We start from the raw sequence: 21,288 nt of genomic DNA on the forward strand, positions 1-21,288 counted from the left end.
AACATCAAAAAGATAAATAATTTGACTTAAAAATAGGCAGAGAACCTGCATAGATATAGGAAACAATTTTGATAATAATAAGGATTTGGTAGAATGTGAGAAAGATAAATATAATGATTTAAACAAAAATACTGTATTTTTATCTTATTTAAATGTTCAGGCTGGTGTGTTGAAACTCCTCCATGATGTCACTGTGTTTCTAAGCTGGTAGGACTTGCAACAGTGTCAAGAACCTGGGTGTGCTCTCTTTTGTTGAATGGCCAGTGTATTCCTAGTGTGATTGCTTATACTCATGGCTCCAAATGGCTTGTATCCCATCTGCATCACAACAATGAGAGGGGGTAGAGAGGAGGAGGAGGGCAAACCTCTTTTATCAAAGGATAATCCATGGAAATTGCACAACATCTCCACTTACATCCTTTGCTTATAACTTAGTCACATGGTCACAACAAGTAGCAAGGAAGACTAGCTCTACACATAGATAAATATTCCATTAACACAGAAGAAGTGGAGAACCCTTGGGTATTATGAAATATCAGTTTAAGATCCACTAGATCACGTCACAAAGACTGTCTGGGAAAAGACAGCTCTCAGAAAAGAAACTGAGGTCATGCATAAAAGGAAACCTTAGGTGTATCACCAGATTAATGGTGATGTATTTAGCTTGAGGCATAGTGTTTTCTGACAGGTTAAGATTCTCCAGCTAATACTGTCACTTCTCATTACCAAAAGAAATACCTTTTTTTCCTGCTTTTAAATCCTTATCTCTATATCAGAATTCAAAACATGACTATGCAGAAGAGCAATCATGTATTAGGGAAATCTATACTGAATTCTCAGGAGACACAGTTAAAAGTTTTTTAGGGGCGCCTGGGTGCCTCAGTCGGTTAAGCAACTGATTCTTGATCTCAGCTCATGTCATGATCTCAGGGTCGTGGGATCAAGCCCCACATGTGGCTCACACTGGAGTCTGCCAGTACCCCTCCCTCTGCTCTTCCCTCCTGCTTGTACTCTTTCTTTCTCTCTCATTCTCTTTCTCAAATAAATAAATAAAATGGTTTTTTTAAAAAGTAGGTTTTTTTAAATATATTTTTTTAATTTTAAAAATATTTGGTGGCTGGGGATAATTTTGTAATAACATACAAGTGTGGGATCCTTTGGGAGTGGTGTTCTTGGATCTCAAATCCTCCTGAGAATTCTTCAATAATCTTTAGATATTTTCCTTCAGGGCTCAGAAAGCATAAATATTCCATGGGATCAAGTGTTCATTAATTTATATGGCATTGAGGATAATACAGGGGAAAGTATTCAATACAAAAATAAGTAAATTGTAGCAATGGAGAAATTTAATATACTACTCTAAAAATCTGCAACCCCCCCAAAACCCCACAGCTAATCAAACCATTTACAAAGTTGCCTTAAATAAATAGATAAGAAAAAACAATCATAGATCGTGAGGTAGAGGGAGATTCATTCAGAGAGGAATGGAATGTCAGTGTGGTCTGTTCAGCACTATGATAAAAGATTTAAATATTGAAGCAGAGATCATTTTATCTGAATAAATCTGTGTATGTATCTTCTTTTGAAAAGGTGTTTGAGTTTTTAGGTCTTTGGCAGAATGATTTAAGATTAAAAAAATGAAAAGAAGAGGTGTGTCTAAAATAAAACATATTTCCTGTTAGCTATGTTTAACCCATGTTGTTCTGTTTTTACCATTAAAGTATTTAATTTTTCTAGCCTTTTAAATTTTGATTGTAGGGAAAATGGTGACAAATGGAATACAGTGAAAATTTGGTATTGAAAATTGTTTTTAAATTTCAACAATATTCATAATATCTAATGCAAGTAAGCATCATTGTACTCATAGGCCCGACTTCTGGTGGTTTTGTAATATGAGCCTTGTTAATTTTTGCACAATGTGTGTTGGGGATAGTTGGTGTGTATAAAGGTTAAAGTTGGACAAAGAAATAATTTGACATAGTAAAATTCTGATTTAGGTATTTTAGATATATGCATACATACCTACACTTTTTGCCATTGGGGTATTTTGTGTAAATGAAGAAAAATTTATAATAGATTCCTTCACAATTACGTGAATGTAAAAGGAATGTCCAGGAAAAACAATAGTCCTTTCTTTCATTTACATATGGCTGTATTATTAACATGATTTTGATAGTAGGTCTTATTTTTTATCTTAGAATCCTCCCGTAAATGCCTCTAGATATAATTGGAAACAACTTTTATTTGTCCTTATATGTTTGTTTTTATTTATGTATATGCCTTTTATTTTTTAAAGATTTTATTTATTTCTGAGAAAGAGAGAGAGCGAGTGGCAGAGAGAGAGAGAACAGGAGTGGCAGGGAGGGTCAGAGGCAGAGGGAGAAGCAAACTCCCCTGCTGAGCAGGGAGCCTAATGCAGGGCTCAATCCCAGGACCTCGGGATCATGACCTGAGCCAAAGGCAGAAGCTTAATTGACTGAGCCACCTGGTATATGCCTTTTAATGATAACTTACGTTTTTGAAGTTGAAAATAATTATCTTGGCATCAAGACAGACAATAGTGTCTTATCTAGTGCCCAAAGCCGAACCTTAACTATTTTATTGTCCTTGATGATGAAGATGTCAGGGAAGGAAATATTCCTCAGAGATACAAATAAATATTTTTGGATAAATAGACTATAATCTGTCCTATAATTACTTGCACAAAATGTTTTACTTTTAAGGTGATAACTTGGAAAATACACTCCTTCAAACTTAAGCCTGATTTCCAATGATTAGCTTGCAAACCTGAACCTGTGATTGTCTCAATGTATACTGGGTGTTGAAAATAGTATCTTATAGTTAATTATGAGTTAGCTGATTGTCGTTATGATAGGGAAATATATGCTTCCTAAAATTGGCATCATCACTGTTCTGAGATACATTATGTGTTTGAAATTTACCAAATACTCTCTCACTCCTCATCTCTTTTTAGGCCATGCTGATCTCAAAATTGTTCATGTTTTTCAGTCTGTATTTTAGACAAAGAATAAAATGGTAACTGTAAAGCACAGAAGCAGATGGGGAGAATTTTATTGGTGAACATTTTCTCCTTAAAAGTTTTACTAAGTTATATATTTTAGTTACCAATTTACATATTTTATATTTTAAAAAAAATTTTGTCTTGGTAATTTACATATTTTAAATCTTCTGTTAATTTTTTTTCTCAAACTCACAATCCTGTCTCTTTAAACCCTTCTTAACTTCTAGGTTTCTGTAAAGCTTTGTCTTTATCTCTCTCTTCTCTTTACCTGTAACACCTCAGACAATTTCCTGAACACTAATTTGTATATTTCTTTCTGCATCTGTATCATTTACTCTTTTTCACTTTATTTTACTTGATCTATTCTCAGAACCATAACATACAGAGGAAAACTGAACTTTTTTGTTATATACACCAAAATTACCAGACTGTTCCCACTGATTTTGTTTCAGGACACAAACTGGGAAGGGTGGATATTGGAGAAATGGAAGCACTAATAAGGATGGCAAATAAATATATTCCCAATGAGTCAAAGTCACTTATCTGAAATTGTATCTCATTAGCCATGAAAGTAAATGACACAAGAATCAGGCATTTGAGTTGATTAGCTGAAGAAAATGATAAAGTTTTGGTAGCCCTGTTTATTGATGACAAGGGGTGTGTGTGTGTGTGTGTGTGTGTTAAATGCAATAAAAGGTGTGTGTGTGTGTGTGTGTGTGTTAAATGCAATAAATGGGATGCTGTACTTTTAATGACAGATACCACTTTGTTTCTACCATGCAAACCTTTTAATTGAACAAGAAATGGTATCCATTCCAATTCTTGTGTAAATTCAAGAGAGGAAAAGCATTTTTCTGTTTGAGAAGTCCCTCTAATTTCCATCAAATTTATTTACTTAAAAAAACAACAATTTCTTCCATCAGATAAATTATTCTCCAGTAGAATTACAAACTGAAGATGGAATTCTCTGTCCAGATACTCTGGAAATGCAGACTATTGTTCTTCCTGGCATAATCATCTAAATATGGATGAGCATTATGTTACTCTGAAACATCACTTTGGTAACTTTTCCTTAAACATGACTTATGAATTGGATTCATCAATTTCTTTCTTTTCTCTTTTCTATTTAGACCTGGAAAAGTAGAGGACAGTAATGGGAAACCACACATAAGCAATAGTGTTTATCCTGGCAGGTTTGACTGATGATCCACAATGGAAGTTGTATTGTTTGTCTTCCTGTTTCTCACCTACTTGCTGAGCGTCACTGGCAATCTGACCATCATCACACTCACCCTGGTGGATACTCATCTCAAGACTCCCATGTATTTTTTCCTTTGGAATTTTTCCTTCTTAGAAATTTCCTATACTACTACATGCATCCCTAAATTGTTGGTTACTATGGCAACTGGAGACAAAACCATTTCCTTTAATTGTTGTGTAACTCAAGTGTTTTTTGCCTTCCTTCTTGGTGCATCTGACTTTTACTTGCTGGCTGCCATGTCCTATGACCGCTATGTTGCCATCTGTAAGTCCCTGCATTACACAACCATCATGAACAGCAAGATCTGCATACAACTTGTCTTCTGTTATTGGCTTGCTGGATTCTTTACCATCTTTGTACCTCTCCTCCTAGGCCTAAATCTTGATTTCTGTGCCTCCAACATTGTTGATCATTACTACTGTGATACAACTCCCCTGCTGCAGATCTCCTGCTCAGACACACAGCTATTAGAGACAATGGGATACATCTCTGCTTTGGTGACACTCATAGTCACATTGATAATGGTGATAAAATCATATACTTATATTGCCTTAGCAATCCTAAAAATCCCTTCAACTAATCAGAGGAAAAAAACTTTTTCAACATGTTCTTCTCACATGATTGTGATATCCCTTTCTTAGGGCAACTGCATCTTCATGTATGTTAAACCATCAGTCAGACAAAGAATATCTTTTTCCAAGGGAATTGCAGTGCTCAGTACTTCCATGGCTCCACTTTTGAATCCTTTCATCTACACTTTGTGGAACCAGCAAGTGAAGAAAGCTTTCTTGAACATGATATACGAGGTTGTTTCTTTCTCAACCAAATGAATATCCTGTTGCATTGTATATAAAGTAATGAACAAAGGAACCCCTAGTAATATCAATGTATCCAATAGTAGCTCCCAATACAGTTTCTTCTGTTTTTGTTCTCCTTTCATGTCTTTGATATTCATCTTTATCTCTTTTCAAGGTTTATTTGCACAAAAATCTTTGTTCTAAAGAATTTAATTTTCTATTTATCCCTTAAGAGATATTTTTTTTCTCATCTCACTTCCTTTACCTGTGATTATCTGAAAGAAATGGAGCTAAGTTTTTCAATCTGTCTCTGTTATCTTTGAATTATAGTCAAGAATATGAAGTATTTTACTTATTTTATATTTAATGTAGCATGCATTGTAAAGGTTGTTATTATTCTTTATTTGTACTTAGTTACAACCTACTTAAAACTAATATTTATATCTTTTGTAATACTACTGAATTTTTGCTACACACTCTATTTAATGAAATGAAAAGGTAATTGTGGCAGAGAATAAACATTAATGTTGCTAATCAAATTAGAAAATATTAGTTTATTTTGAAATAGATTGTGGCGGCGCCTAGGTGGCTCAGTCATTTAAGAGTCCACTCTTGATTTCAGCTCAAGTCATGATCTCATGGGTCATGAGATCATGCTCCATGTCAGGCTCCACGCTTAGTGGGAAGTCTGCTTGAAGATTCTCTCCCTCTGCCCCTCCTCCATGCACACTCACTCTCTCACACTCTCTAAAATAAATAAATCTTTAAAAAAATAAAACTAAAAAAAGATTGTGTATTAAAGTATATTCCATTGAAACTAGTTGTTTAGATTGTGTTAGAGAATTATGAGCAATTATAAATATTTTAATAAACATGACAAATAATATACTAACAATCATAAGAAATTATTGAACATACCTGCCTCATGAAGAGTGGAGCAGCATAATAATTTCAGCAAATACCTAAGCCTGGTTTGGAAATCATCCTAATATGTACATCAACTGCAGATGATTTTATGAGTATAAATGTGTTGAAGAAATTATAACTTATTAATCACACATATTCCTGTCTTTCTGAAAGATGAAATTAAAGATAGCATTTTGTGTCTTTCTCCTATTTAGCTTTCCTATAATAATGTTTCTTCCCATACATCATACAGATTTAGAAAACCATCAACTCATTTACTGAACTTAATATCAAATGATAAATTACTACGTAGATTGACATAGTTAGCAAAAAGTATGATAATGATACAAAATAATAAATGAATGAGGTTTTTCTGTGTCAGGTAGAAGTATAGGATAATATTCAGGTATTATGCAGCCATCAAAAGGAATGAGATCTTGCCATTTGCAACGACGTGGATGGAACTGGAGGGTGTTATGCTGAGTGAAATAAGTCAATCAGAGAAAGACATGTATCATATGACCTCACCGATATGAGGAATTCTTAATCACAGGAAACAAACAGAGGGTTGCTGGAGTGGTGGGGGGTGGGAGGGATGGGGTGGCTGGGTGATAGACATTGGGTAAGGTATGTGCTATGGTGAGCGCTGTGAATTGTGCAAGACTGTTGAATCACAGATCTGTACTTGTGAAACAAATAATGCAACATATGTTAAAAAAAAAAGAAAAAAGAAGAAGATAGCAGGAGGGGAAGAATGAAGGGGAGTAAGTCGGAGGGGGAGATGAACCATGAGAGACGATGGACTCTGAAAAACAAACTGAGGGTTCTAGAGGGGAGGGGGGTGGAGGGATGGGTTAGTCTGGTGATGGGTATTAAAGAGGGCACATTCTGCGTGGAGCACTGGGTGTTATGCACAAACAATGAATCATGGAACACTACATGAAAAACTAATGATGTAATGTATGGTGATTAACATAACAATAAAAAATAAAAAATATATTCAGGGTTTATAAGTTCAATTCAATGCTATGAAAGGATAGCACTGGAAAAACATGACTTAAAAATCTATCATTGAGGGAAGATTTTGGAAATGGGTTATAGTTGACACTGACATTTAGAATTACTTTAGTCATTTCTTTTTCTTTAATATCAACAGAAAGTGTAATTATAATGACTTGCATGTCCTAACTCTTTAAAATATTCATATAGTAAGGTGTCAAATTGAAAATAATGAGGTAAATTTCATTTTGGCAAATAAGAACTTTATAAGTTCATAAAGAGAATATTTCTTAGGATATGATAATTGCTAAGCTGATGTGTTACATGATTTATCTATCATTTATGCAGGGAAAAAAATACTTGCTCATGATCAGATTCTGAAAAAGTGTTTTTCTTTGGTTGTCAGCCTTTTTTAAAAAAAAATCACTTTGTAATAACATTACAGTCTAGTCAGTTTAGCTTAACTATTTTTTTATTTGAATTTTTTTTCAATTCTAGTTAGATAGCATATGGAGTAAAATTGGTTTCAGGATAGAATTTAATGATCCATCACATGTAACACCCAGTGCTCATCACAAGGGCCATCCTTAATACCCATCACCCATTTAGCTCAGCCACCCCCCATCATCCTCAGTTTAACCATTTTTATTGTGTAGTTTTGATAAGATTCATAGAAAGGAAATAACAATCAATCAACGGAGATGGAGTTCGTTTGGATTAGACTAACATATGAGACTTTGCTGCAAATTGTTACTATCCTCTTTCTATTTCTAAGGTACGATGTTGAATATGATGGAGGATGTCACTCTGCCAAATCCTTACTTAAATATCTTAATGTGTTCCTTCTGCCAAAATTTCTCCTTCTTGGAAATCTCATTCACACTGATTTATATTCCTAAATTGCTGATAACTCCCATGACTGAAGACTATAAACATTTTCCTAGAGTGTTGGTACAACTCAATTATCTTTTCTTCATCTTTTTGGGAGCTTCAGAATTGTGTTTGTATATCCTATGACTACTCTGTTGTGGTCTGCAACCCACTGCATCACTTGACCGTTATGCCCAGCAAAATGTGCTACCAACTTGTATCAAGTTGTACTCAGTTCATGGGAACTAGATTCATCTCTTAACATACTTTGAGGCACAAATAAAAGTTCATTGGATGGTATTTGGATATCTAATTTTTTCAGCAACAAGTGTTGAATACTATGCTACATCCACTGAATCACTAAAGAAGAATTCTCTGAGACAGAAAACAAAAAACAAAAGCAAAAACCAATGAAGACAGAAGTCAAATCATTAGAAGATAAATAAAATTGATATATCTCTAGTTTGATTCATGAAGGAAAATAGAAGTCACAAATTACTGATGTTAGCATTGATAAGATGACTTCACTACAGAACCTGTGGATATTGAAAGAACAATGACATATTATGAACCACTTTTTGGCAAAAATAGATAATTATATGAAATGAATAAAATCCTTGTAAAACATAAACTTCCAAAGCAGCCAGAAGAAATTTATAAACTGAGTACCCTATAACAGCTAAAGTAAATGATTCATAGAAATGTCCCCCCCGCCACACACACATGCAAATCTAGGTTTAGATGGCTTCACTTATGAATTATACCAAAGATTTCTAAAAATACCAACTATGCACACATTCTCTAAAAAACTGGAGGAGGGAATACTCAATTCATCCTTAAGCCATCATTATCATGACACAAAAACACAGGCAAGGCATTAAAAGAAAAAGTAAATTCATAAAATATTACTTATGAGTACAGATATAGAAATTCTAAAATAATATATAAAAATTCAATCCAATAACATATAAAAATGATAGTATACCATGAGCAAGTGGGGTTTATTTTTAAAATGCATTGTCTATTTAACATTAGAAAACATATTGATATAGTCCTTAACATGCATACACAAAAGCATCAAACAGTGCGAAGAAAAAATAATAGAATTGAAAAGAGAAATAGATGAATCCACCATCATACTTAAAACTTCAACAGCTCTATCCAAAATGGGCAGATCTAGCCGGCATAATATTGGTAAGGACATAGTTGAACTCAACAACACCATCAATCAACTGTATATAATTGACATCTATAGACTATTTCAACCAACAATAGCTAAATACCTTTTCTTCCCAACCTCACCAAGACAGATCACCTTCTGGACCATAAAACACACTTTAAAAATTTTGAAGAATAGAACTGATACAATATTGGCTCTCAAACCACATGGTATTAAACTATAACTCAATAAAAAGGGTGACTGAGAAATCCTAAATTATGTGTAGATTAAATAACACTTCTAAATAAAACATGGATCAAAGAAGAAATCTCAAGAAACTTAAAATTTTTTCTTTAATTTTTAAAATTTTTTATTTATTTAATTTTTTTTATTATGTTCAGTTAGCCAATATAGAGTACATCATGAGTTTTGGATGCAGTGTCTGCCTGCATCAATAAGACCATTTCTTACAACACTTGTGCAGCACAGCTGTTTTATGCTGACTTGGGTGCAATGAAATTTTTTCTTCTGGTTCCTTAAGCCAATGTTTATCTTTGGACTAGTACCTCACGGACTCTGGGCAGACTTCCTTAAAGATCTCTTTAGTAATACTTAAACTATTTGAATATTGTGACCCTTATAGGTGAATAAAAGGGTTCAAATAAGTTTACTCTTTTAATGATCTAAACAATAATCTTGTTTTCAGAAGGGTTGAAATTCCTAATTATGAAGCTTTCAGAAGAAATGGAAAATAGAATTATAAGAATACAGCATTGGAAAAAATATTAATAGTCTTAGAAGATTCTCAGAATCATTGAATGAAAGTAATACTAATCATACTTTCAGTAATAAATTAAAAAATAGCTTGCAAATTTGTAAGTCAAATGAAGAGTTCCCTGTTGTCATGAATTGCTATAGAAATACCAAAAACGAAGTTTTTTGGTATATCAGATTCTAAAAACAGTCACCAACAATTGAGGTCAGATATATTTATATAGGGTTTATAAACAGATGGAAATAATAACCTAATTACCATGAATAAAAGGAGTAAGATAAGTAAAGGATATGGTTCTATCACTTCCCTAAACCAAAATTAAGGGTGGAATACCTACACAAAGGAAATGTATTTTTCCTGGCTGGAAGTTTGCTGAAGCTTTGAATATGGAGATGCACACTACTGCTACCAAAGGAAAAGAGTCTGTGCGTTTTTTCTTCAGATCAGAATTAATAAACATAATCTTGTTAGGTAGAAAACAAGCTGGAACTCAGAGAAAGATTTTGGCAAATGAACCTTATATCAGGTAATGATTTGACACCATGTTGCTATGAAAAACACTGAATTTAATTCACAACAATTTTAGAAAACAGACGGGTAACATAGGCTATATTGGTTGTATTCCAGACATAGGAATGAAAGGGGCAGGAATTATAACTGTAAATTACGTTTATAAGACTACCAAGGTGATTCTTCACAAAACATTTCAACATCACTAAAATACCAGGTGTAAGTCCAAAATACAATTCTGGTATACAGGTCCCTTCAACTTCTCTAGACTTGTTACCTTTATCTGTATAACACCATGTTAGGTACTAGTTGAACCACATTCTTGAATTGTTCAAAATAAGCAATATCTTTTACTGAGTGTTAAACAGTTCAAATAGCATATATTTAGCGAACTATGAACAATTCACAGTGCTCACCATAGCACATACCCTCCCCAATGTCTATCACCCAGCCACCCCATCCCTCCCACCCCCCACCCCTCCAGCAACCCTCAGTTTGTTTCCTGAGATTAAGAATTCCTCATATCAGTGAGATCATATGATACATGTCTTTCTCTGATTGACTTATTTCGCTCAGCATAATACCCTCCAGTTCCATCCACATCGTTGCAAAATGGCAAGATTTCATTCCTTTTGATGGTTGCATAATATTCTATTGATGGACATCTTGGCTCTTTCCACAGTTTGGCTATTGTGGACATTGCTGCTATAAACAATGGGGTGCATGTACCCCTTCAGATCCCAAATGTAGGGATCTACATTTGTATCTTTGGGGTAAATACCCAGTAGTGCAATTGCTGGGTCATATGGCAGCTTTATTTTCAACTTTTTGAAGAACCTCCATACTGTTTTCCAGAGTGGCTGCACCAGCTTGCATTCCCACCAACAGTGTAGGAGAGTTCCCCTTTCTCTGCATCCCCACCAACACCTGTCCTTTCCTGACTTGTTAATTTTAGCCATTTTGACTGGTGTGAGGTGGTACCTCACTGAGGTTTTGATTTGGATTTCCCTGATGCCGAGGGATGTTGAGCACTTTTTCATGTGTCTGTTGGCCATTTGGATGTCTTCTTTGGAAAAATGTCTGTTCATGTCTTCTGCCCATTTGTTGATTGGATTAGTTGTTCTTTGGGTGTTGAGTTTGATCAGTTCTTTATAGATTTTGGATAGTAGCCCTTTATCTGATATGTCATTTGCAAATATCTTCTCCCATTCTGTTGGTTGTCTTTTAGGAAAAACACAACAACTTTTGTAACATATCCCAAAAGACTTCTTTCACCTGCTGGTTCCTTTGGGTATAAATGAAGGGATTTAGCAAAGGGGCAACTGAGGTATACAGCAAAGCTATGCCTTTGGATACAGTCACCATTTCTTTGGCAGATGGTTTAATATACATAAAGATGCAGCTCCCATAAGTCACAGAGACAACAATCATATGGGAAGTACAGGTGGAAAAAGCTTTGGTCCTTGCTGTGCAGAAGGGAATTTCATAATGGTCTTCATGATGCAAGTGTAGGAGAGAATCACTAACAACAATGTGACCACAAGTGTCACCACAGCAAAGATAAAAGACATCAATTCTAGGACATGTGTATCTGTGCAAGATATCTGCAGGATAGGAGAAGTTTCACACATAAAGTGATCAATTATTTTGGAAGCACAGAAATCCAGCTTGAGTCCCATAAGCAATGGGGGAAAGATGATTAGGAATCCAGTTAGTGAAGAGGAAAGTACAAGCCAATAGCACAGTCTGCTGTTCATAATGATTGGGTAATGCAAGCATTTACAGATGGCTACATAGCGGTCATAGGACATAGCAGCCAGAAGGTAAACCTCTGTAACTCCCAGTGAAAGAAAAAAAATAATAATTGAGCTGCACAATTATTATATGAGATGATTTTTTCTCTAGTCACAATGGTTTTCAAGTATCTGGGAATACATACTGTTGTGAGTATGATTTCTAAAAATGAGAAATTACAGAGAAAAAATACACTGGTGTCTTGAGGCGAGGATCCAGCAGGGTGCGGAGGATAATGATTAAGTTCCCCATCAGGATCAATGCATAATTAAGAAAGAGAAACATGAAAATCACAATTTGCAATTGTGGGTCATCTGTCAGTCCTTGGAGAATGAACTCTATTTCCATTGATTGGTTTTTCATTTCTGTTTTATGAGCCTTAACAAATATACATAAGAAAAGAGAACAAAAAATTAAACATACACATCAATATAATATATTGTAGTGTAATACAAATTAACCTATATATATATATATACACACACACACATTAACCTATATATATAAATATATGTAAAACCTAAATACATATAAATAAGCCTAATGTATATAAATTAAATATATAGAAATTAACATAAATACATATAAACTCAATAAATATATATACTAATTACACATTTTAACTAAATGTATATATTAACCTAAATATTTATATATTTACCTAAAGCAGAAAAAGGTATATATTCTCTAATTTTTCTATTTGGAAATGATTTCTCCAATCTGAAATTTGTGATGATACATAATTACATGCTATGACAATTCTAAATTCTTTCTCATCCATTAGTTCTCTTTATTATACTATTTCTCACAATTTTTTCCTCTGGAACTTGAATATTTTCTTTGGTTAATATGCATTTTTTTACCCATTCCTCCTGAGTGGATTCAACTCTGCATGAATAATTTAAATAAAAGAATACGAGTTATTTTAAATGTATTTTTCTATCTTTTTTATTCCACCTGTGCAAATACACTCTGTTGTTCTGTGTTAGAATGTGTATCAGGGTGATTTTCAAAACCAGGATTTACATTTATATTACAATTCTTGTGATAGTGACTAAGTAGGATTGATTTCTATTAATTAGATAAGGTGAAATTTGTTCTGCACTGAGAGTACACAATTATTATTATGAATTTTCTTCACTGGCTTTGCTATATTCAAATGGACAATTGTTTTGTAGTATATACAACAAATACAACAAAGCAAAACATGACAAAAACAAACATTTTAATAAAAAATATTCTGTATTTTTTAAATTAATCTTTTTGAGGTGTATTCCTACATGTGCCTACTTAATTTGGGTCACTACTTTTTTTTTTTACTTTCCCCATATTCTTTGTAGAATTGTTGAATACTCCAGAAATTATTGCAGGGAAGTGAAATCTGCCACCCCACAATGTGTCTCTTTGGCATGATGATTAATTTAAACCGATTATTTTTAAGAAATGGAAGAATCAGAATGTTTTTCTTTTTACCTTCTCCTCAAATGTCTAAAGAATTTGGATAGAGGGCCTGCTCCATAAAGGGAGCTACCACCATAGACAACCACAGTGTAACATGAAGTAGGTGTGATCGAGAGGGAGGAACTCAGCAAAGTCTGTTTCTTAAAATTCTTCTGTATGTCCCATTGTTTCTGTGTGTCCCAGCAAACATTTTTTTCCCAAACATTTTACTCTTTTTCATTTTCCTTTGAATTCTCTTCCTTCTCCTTGAAGCGCCCCCCCAAATCCTTCTTCTTCGCTCAGAATGGCATTTAAGCCTCAATTGCCTGACTGCCTATAATTCTCATATTCTTATGGAGTCCCCCCTTCATACGTATGCAATTAATTTGATTTTCTCCTGTTAATCGGTCTCATGTCAATTTAATTGTTAAACCAACCAAAAGAATATTGAATAGTAGAGTAAAATTTTTCCTCCCCAAATTTATATTTCTACCTGTCCTTTCTAAGAATTCTACTTATTTCTATGTTATACTATTCCCTTTTATGTGAAACATGCTAGTCTATTTCATTATATGCACTACCTACAGACTTTTAAAGGAAATGGTTTGCTAAAGCACTCTTTGTTACTTTTATTCTTTTGCATTTGTCTTATTAATATTGCTGCTTATATATTATTTTTTCTTTTTAGAACAAAGATAAAACTGTCTTGTGCTTAATGTGATTTTCTGAAACAGATTTTAGGGAATAGCTTTAATATTTTTAATGGCAGTGGAAGACTTGCAATCTTCAGCTACTATGTGCCACAAATTTTATATAAAAATATATGTTTATGTCCTTGTGATAACTCCCATCTTTTCTCTATTTCTGACTTGAAAAGGTATGGTCCAGGAGTTAGTCATACAATTTTTGTTACCACGTGGCTCTAATAGACTGTTCTAGAACTATGTTATTTCAGATTTTAGTAAACAGTTGCTCAATATTTTTTCCACATCACTTTACCCAGGACAATACTTAATTCATGAAGAGAATTGGAGAAAATGAAAGTGAGATGCAACTATATATGAATAAAATAGATTGAAACATCTGTTAATGCACAACCATTATATGACTGTATACCATTAAAAAAAAAATGTAAACCATAAAATTTAGCAGTCAAATTCAACTCCCTGAAATGGACTTGTGCATTTGACTTAATTTCTGATTTTGAAGTCAAGTTAAAATTATAGTTGCCTTACCTTCCTGGATCTATTGTATCTAGTGTCCCCTTCTGTGTGCATGGCAGAGATGTATGTTAACATAATTAATCATGATTTTACTCTCTTATCATCATATTTATTATCTAATCTGGATATTTACTATTAATGATTTTTGTGGGAGAGACCATGTACATAAGGTGCTTCTGTAAAGAATTTCCACATCCCTCAAATTCATACTAAGTTGGAAGCTCAGAACTCAGGTATTAATAATTTTAATGGACATCTATCTTCTATTCCAGATAAGCTGCGTTTTGTGAAAGTTTGTTGTTACAGTTGCTGTCATTCAAAACCTCAAAATAGGTAGTTATACTTTAAAATAAAATAAGATGAGGCCACTGAAAAAATTTGGGGCATCATCTGATGAAAGATAAGCAACTGTTCCAAGAGAGATTCCATATTGTTCTCGTCCATTTATGAAATGCTGCAGTTCTATCACTTTTTACTTACTACAGATTCAAGGGTTCTACTGAAATAAAACAAAGAGGAAAAAACCCTTCTTTGGGTATCAAAGTTCCAAAAGTACTAATTACTGGCTATAAAAGACACCATTGTAATCTACCATAAACAAAAGCAGAAGTGAAAGTATCTCAGAGGAGTTCACAAATGATTTAGAATAATGGGTGAAATATTTAAAAAGATTGTCAGCAGTTCACCGTCCTGGAGCAACACTGAAAAATCCCAAGCTGGTTTATACAAACCCAAGACTGCCTTGCTTCCAATTAGCAACAGAAGCAATATTAGACTTTATTGTAAACCATTTTACACTCTGGCACCTGGTAGTGTATTTATTTACAAGTAACAACTAAGCATAATATTTTAACAGATTAATAAGTTGAGGTTTCAGTTGGATGTTTGCTGAAATTATTTTGATGCTTCAAGTGAACTGAAATTTAGCTATTAAATACATTTTATGTTAATGCCCAAACCTAGAGATGATCCAGTGTCCATCATCTGGTAAATACTTTAACAAATTATGGCATGTACATACAAGGCAATCAATCAGTCAGATTAAAAAAACATGATTGAATCTTAGAAATATTACACTAAGTGAAAGAAGCCATATACAATATCTAAATACTCTATGATTCTATTTCTATAATTCTGAAAAACATTGAACTATGGGGATAGAAATCTGATCAATGGTTTTAGGGGTTGATGGTGAGAAGTGATGACTACAAAAGTGTCATGAGAAAACTGTGTAGGATGATGGAAATATTCTGTATCTTGATTGTAGTTGTGGTTGCATGACTATATATGCTTGTCAGAGTTCATCAAGCTATATACCCCCCAAAAGTTGTCTTTCTTTGTAGTTAAATTCTATCTCAGTAATCTAGCAAATATATTTGGATGTGACTTACCTCCTTTTTATTAGACTACTAATAAGATTACTTAGATGTGTGCTGTCCAATATGATAGCCGCTAGTGACATGGATATATGCATTTAAATTTAAAGTAATAAGTATTAATTTAAAAATTACATATTCAGTTCCTCAGTTGGGGGCCATGGGATGGGTAGCTGCTATTGTGCTTAGATCTAAATTACTAAAATTGAGAGTAATTTTTCATCCCAACCTTCCTCTGGAAGTTACTAGCCTTCACTAGACTCTAGAGCTCTAAATTGATTACATCAGACATATTCTGACAGTGCAAATGTTGTCTAGGTAGGGACACAGATTCCGGGTGCTTCCCACTTCACCATCTTCTGAAAATGCCCTCAAGGACCTACTCACTTCCATGACAAGCTTGTAAATGCCAAGTAAATAACATACTTGACTGGAACAGATTCATATTTAAAGTCAATACAGTCCCTTTTTTTTCCTACATTAATCAGTGTACCAGACATTAGGTTTTTTTTATGATTATATTTTTAAATAATTTTTTATTGTTATGTTAATCACCATATATTACATCATTAGTTTGTGATGTAGTGTTCCATGATTCATTGTTTGTGCATAACACCCAGTGCTCCACTCAGAATGTGCCCTCTTTAATACCCATCACCAGGCTAACCCATCCCCCCACCCCCGTCCCCTCGACAACCCTCAGTTTGTTTATCAGAGTCCATCGTCTCTCATGGTTCGTCTCCCCCTCTGACTTACTCCCCCTTCATTCTTCCCCTCCTGCTATCTTCTTCTTTTTTTTTCTTAACATATATTGCATTATTTGTTTCAGAAGTACAGATCCGTGATTCATCAGTCTTGTACAATTCACAGTGCTCACCATAGCACATACCCTCCCCAATGTCTATCACCCAGCCACCCAATCTCTCCCACCCCCCACCACTCCAGCAACACTCAGTTTGTTTCCTGAGATTAAGAATTCCTCATATCAGTGAGGTCAGATGATACATGTCTTTCTCTGATTGACTTATTTCACTCAGCATAACAACTTCCAGTTCCATCCACGTCGTTGCAAATGGCAAGATCTCATTCCTTTTGATGGCTGCATAATATTCCATTGTGTATATATGCCACCTCTTCTTTATCCATTCATCTGTCGATGGACATCTTGGCTCTTTCCACGGTTTGGCTACTGTGGACATTGCTGCTATAAACATTGGGGTGCATGTACCCCTTCGGATCCCTACATTTGTATCTTTGGGGTAAATACCCAGTAGTGCAATTGCTGGATCGTATGATAGCTCTATTTTCAACTGTTTGAGGGACCTCCATACTGTTTTCCAGAGTGGTTGCACCAGCTTGCATTCCCACCAACCGTGTAGGAGAGCTCCCCTTTCTCCAAATCACCGCCAACATCTGTCGTTTCCTGACTTGTTAATTTTAGCCATTCTGACGGGTGTGAGGTGGTATCTCATTGCGATTTTGATTTGGATTTCCCTGATGCCGAGCGATGTTCAGCACTTTTTCATGTGTCTGTTGGCCGTTTGGATGTCTCCTTTGGAAAAATGTCTGTTCATGTCTTCTGCCCATTTCTTGAATGGATTATTTGTCCTCTGGGTGTTGAGTTTCATAAGTTCTTTACAGATTTTGGATACTAGCCCTTTATCTGATATGTCATTTGCAAATATTTTCTCCCATTCTGACGGTTGTCTTTTGGTTTTGTGGACTGTTTCTTTTGCTGTGCAAAAGCTTTTTATCTTGATGAAATCCCAATAGTTCATTTTTGCCCTGGCTTCCCTTGCCTTTGGTGATGTTTCTAGGAAGAAGTTGCCATGGCTGAGGTGGAAGAGGTTGCTGCCTGTGTTCTCCTTTAGGATTTTGATGGACTCCTGTCTCACGTTTAGGTCTTACAACCATTTGGAGTCTATTTTTGTGTGTGGTGTAAGGAAATGGTCCAGTTTCATTCTTCTGCATGTGGCTGTCCAATTTTCCCAACACCATTTGTTGAAGAGACTGTCTTTTATCCATTGGACATTCTTTCCTGCTTTGTCGAAGATGAGTTGACCATAGAGTTGAGGGTCCATTTCTGGGCTCTCTATTCTGTTCCATTGATCTACATGTCTGTTTTTGTGCCAGTACCATACTGTCTTGATGATGACAGCTTTGTAATAGAGCTGGAAGTCTGGAATTGTGATGCCACCAGGTTTGCTTTTCTTTTCCAACATTCCTCTGGCTATTCGGGGTCTCTTCTGGTTCCATACAAATTTTAGGATTATTTGTTCCATTTCTTTGAAAAAGGTGGATGGTATTTTGATGGGGATTGCATTGAATGTGTAGATTGCTCTAGGTAGCAATGACATCTTCACAATGTTTGTTCTTCCAATCCATGAGCATGGAACGTTTTTCCATTTCTTTGTGTCTTCTTCAATTTCTTTCATGAGTATTTTATAGTTTTCTGAGTACAGATCCTTGCCTCTTTGGTTAAATTTATTCCTAGGTATCTTATGGTTTTGGGTGCAATTGTAAATGGGATTGACTCCTTGATTTGTCTCTCTTCTGTCTTGTTGTTGGTGTATAGGAATGCCACTGATTTCTGTGCATTGATTTTATATCCTGCCACTTTACTGAATTCCTGTATGAGTTCTAGCAGTTTTGGGGTGGAGTCTTGTGGGTTTTCCACATACAGTATCGTCTCATCTGCAAAGAGTGAGAGTTTGACTTCCTCTTTGCCGATTTGGATGCCTTTGATTTCTTTTTGTTGTCTGATTGCTGTGGCTAGGACTTCTAATACTATGTTGAATAGCAGTGGTGAGAGTGGACATCCCTGGCGCGTTTCTGACCTTAGGGGAAAAGCTCTCAGCTTTTCCCCATTGAGAATGATATTCGCTGTAGGTTTCTCATAGATGGCTTTTATGATATTGAGGTATGTACCCTCTATCCCTATACTCTGAAGAGTTTTGATCAAGAAACGATGCTGTACTTTGTCAAATGCTTTTTCTGCATCTATTGAGAGGATCCTATGATTCTTGTTCTTTCTTTTGTTAATGTATTGTATCACGTTGATTGATTTGCGGATGTTGAACCAGCCTTGCAGCCCAGGGATAAATCCCACTTGGTCGTGGTGAATAATCCTTTTAATGTACTGTCGGATCCTATTGGTTAGTACTTTGGTGAGAATTTTTGCATCCATGTTCATCAAGGATATTGGTCTGTAATTCTCCTTTTTCATGGGGTCTTTGCCTGCTTTGGGGATCAAGGTAATGGTGGCCTCATAAAATGAGTTTGGAAGTTTTCCTTCCATTTCTATTTTTTGGAACAGTTTCAGGAGAATAGGTATTAATTCTTCTTTAAATGTCTGATAGAATTCCCCTGGGAAGCCATCTGGCCCTGGGCTTTGGTTTGTTGCGAGATTTTTGATGACTGCTTCCATTTCCTTAGTGGTTATAGGTCTGTTCAGCTTTTCTATTTCTTCCTGGTTCCATTTTGGTAGTTGATACATCTCTAGGAATGCACCCATTTCTTCCAGGTTATCTAATTTGCTGGCATAGAGTTGCTCATAATATGTTCTTATAATTGTTTGTATTTCTTTGGTGTTGGTTGTGATCTCTCCTCTTTCATTCATGATTTTGTTGATTTGGGTCCTTTCTCTTTTCTTTTTGATAAGTCTGGCCAGGGGTTTATCAATCTTGTTAATTCTTTCAAAGAACCAGCTCCTAGTTTCGTTGATCTGTTCTACTGTTGTTTTGGTTTCTATTTCACTGATTTCTGCTCTGATCTTTATGATTTCTCTTCTCCTGCTCGGTTTAGGCTTTATTTGCTGTTCTTTCTCCAGCTCCTTTAGGTGTAGGGTTAGGTTGTGTATTTGAGACCTCTCTTGTTTCTTGAGAAAGGCTTGTATTGCTATATACTTTCCTCTCAGGACTGCCTTTGCTGTATCCCAAAGATTTTGAACAGTTGCGTTTTCATTTTCATTGGTTTCCATGAATTTTTTTAATTCTTCTTTAATTTCCTGGTTGACCCATTCCTTCTTTAGTAGGTTGCTCTTTAGCCTCCATGTATTTGAGTTCTTTCCGACTTTCCTCTTGTGATTGAGTTCTAGTTTCAAAGCATTGTGGTCTGAAAATATGCAGGGAATGATCCCAATCTTTTGGTACCGGTTGAGACCTGATTTGTGACCTAGGATGTGATCTATTCTGGAGAATGTTCCATGGGCACTAGAGAAGAATGTGTATTCCGTTGCTTTGGGATGGAATGTTCTGAATATGTCTGTGAAGTCCATTTGGTCCAGTGTGTCATTTAAAGTCTTTATTTCCTTGTTGATCTTTTGCTTAGATGATCTGTCCATTTCGGTCAGGGGGGTGTTAAAGTCCCCCACTATTATTGTATTGTTGTCAATGTGTTTCTTTGCTTTTGTTATTAATTGCCTTATATAATTGGCTGCTCCCACGTTAGGGGCATAGATATTTACAATTGTTAGATCTTCTTGTTGGATAGACCCTTTAAGTAGGATAGAGTGTCCTTCTTCATCTCTTATTACAGTCTTTGTCTTAAAATCTAATTTGTCTGACATAAGGATTGCCACCCCAGCTTTCTTTTGGTGTCCATTAGCATGGTAAATGGTTTTCCATCCCCTCACTTTCAGTGTAGGGGTGTCTTTGGGTCTAAAATGAGTCTCTTGCAGACAGCATATTGATGGGTCTTGTTTTTTAATCCAATCTGATAGCCTGTGTCTTTTGATTGGGGCATTGAGCCCATTTACATTCAGGGTAACTATTGAAAGGTATGAATTTAGTGCCATTGTATTGCCTGTAAGGTGACTGTTACTGTATATTGTCTGTGCTCCTTTCTGATCTATGCTGCTTTTAGGCTTCCTTTTTGCTTAGAGGACCTCTTTCAATATTTCTTGTAGGGCTGGTTTTGTGTTTGCAATTTCCTTTAGGTTTTGTTTGTCCTGGAAGCTTTTGATCTCTCCCTCTATTTTCAATGATAGCCTAGCTGGATATAGTATTCTTGGCTGCATATTTTTCTCGTTTAGTGCTCTGGAGATATCATGCCAGTCCTTTCTGGCCTGCCAGGTCTCTGTGGATAGGTCTGTTGCCAATCTAACGTTTCTACCATTGTAGGTTACATATCTCTTCTCCCGAGCTGCTTTCAGGATT

At 35.1% G+C, this 21,288-nt stretch overlaps 2 pseudogenes; one reads left to right on the top strand and one right to left on the bottom strand.

Moving 5' to 3' along the window:
• The first annotated feature begins 4,175 nt into the window (after positions 1 to 4,175).
• LOC114225804 (olfactory receptor 6C74-like) lies at positions 4,176 to 5,113 on the top strand (annotated as a pseudogene).
• A 4,518-nt stretch (positions 5,114 to 9,631) lies between these two features.
• On the bottom strand, positions 9,632 to 12,456 carry LOC114225808 (olfactory receptor 6C6-like; annotated as a pseudogene).
• Between the last annotated feature and the right edge of the window lie 8,832 nt (positions 12,457 to 21,288).

Source organism: Eumetopias jubatus, unplaced genomic scaffold (genome assembly GCF_037043125.1).
Source record: "Eumetopias jubatus isolate StellerSeaLion01/CBP00866 unplaced genomic scaffold, mEumJub1_p1.0 scaffold_8, whole genome shotgun sequence".
In the NCBI taxonomy this organism is placed as follows: domain Eukaryota; kingdom Metazoa; phylum Chordata; class Mammalia; order Carnivora; family Otariidae; genus Eumetopias; species Eumetopias jubatus.